Source organism: Arachis stenosperma, chromosome 5, assembly GCF_014773155.1.
Source record: "Arachis stenosperma cultivar V10309 chromosome 5, arast.V10309.gnm1.PFL2, whole genome shotgun sequence".
Classification (NCBI taxonomy): domain Eukaryota; kingdom Viridiplantae; phylum Streptophyta; class Magnoliopsida; order Fabales; family Fabaceae; genus Arachis; species Arachis stenosperma.
Window position 1 is genome coordinate 22,494,358 of NC_080381.1, and position 955 is coordinate 22,495,312.

General features: G+C 41.5%; 1 non-coding gene across 1 annotated transcript; it reads right to left on the reverse strand.

The window, feature by feature from the left end:
- Window positions 1–620: 620 nt before the first annotated feature.
- On the reverse strand, window positions 621–728 carry LOC130984785 (small nucleolar RNA R71). The gene has a single exon (XR_009088695.1). It is a non-coding gene; the product is annotated as a small nucleolar RNA R71 (small nucleolar RNA).
- Between the last annotated feature and the right edge of the window lie 227 nt (window positions 729–955).

Below are 955 nucleotides of genomic sequence, written 5' to 3' on the forward strand. Positions count from 1 at the left end.
TCTCTTTTCCTCTGACACTTAAAGGAATCTCTATACTGTGACATAGAGGATTCCACATTTTCTGTTCCCTTCTCTTTCATATGAGCAGGAACAAGGACAAAGGCATTCTTGTTGAAGCTGATCCTGAACCTGAAAGGACTTTGAAGAGAAAGCTAAGAGAAGCCAAAGCACAACTCTCTTTAGAGGACCTGACCGAATTCTTCAAGGAAGAAAACATGGCAGCAGAAAACAACAACAATGCAAACAATGCAAGGAAGGTGCTGGGTGACTTTACTGCACCTACTCCTGATTTTTATGGGAGAAGCATCTCTATCCCTGCCATTGGAGCAAACAACTTTGAGCTTAAGCCTCAATTAGTTTCTCTAATGCAACAGAATTGCAAGTTCCATGGACTTCCAATGGAAGATCCTCATCAGTTTTTAGCTGAATTCTTGCAAATCTGTGACACAGTCAAGACTAATGGGGTTAACCCTGAGGTCTATAGACTGATGCTATTCCCTTTTGCTGTAAGAGACAGAGCTAGAATATGGTTGGACTCTCAACCTAAAGAAAGCCTGGACTCATGGGAAAAGCTAGTCAATGCCTTCTTGGCAAAATTCTTTCCACCACAAAGATGGAGCAAGCTTAGAGTGGAAGTCCAAACCTTTAGACAAAAGGATGGAGAATCCCTCTATGAAGCTTGGGAAAGATACAAACAATTGATCAGAAAATGTCCTTCTGACATGCTTTCTGAATGGAGCATCATAGGTATTTTCTATGATGGTCTCTCTGAACTATCTAAGATGTCCTTGGATAGCTCTGCAGGAGGATCTCTTCATCTGAAGAAGACGCCTGCGGAAGCTCAAGAGCTGATTGAAATGGTTGCAAATAACCAATTCATGTACACTTCTGAAAGGAATCCTGTGAACAATGGGACTAATCAGAAGAAAGGAGTTCTTGAGATTGATGCTCTGAA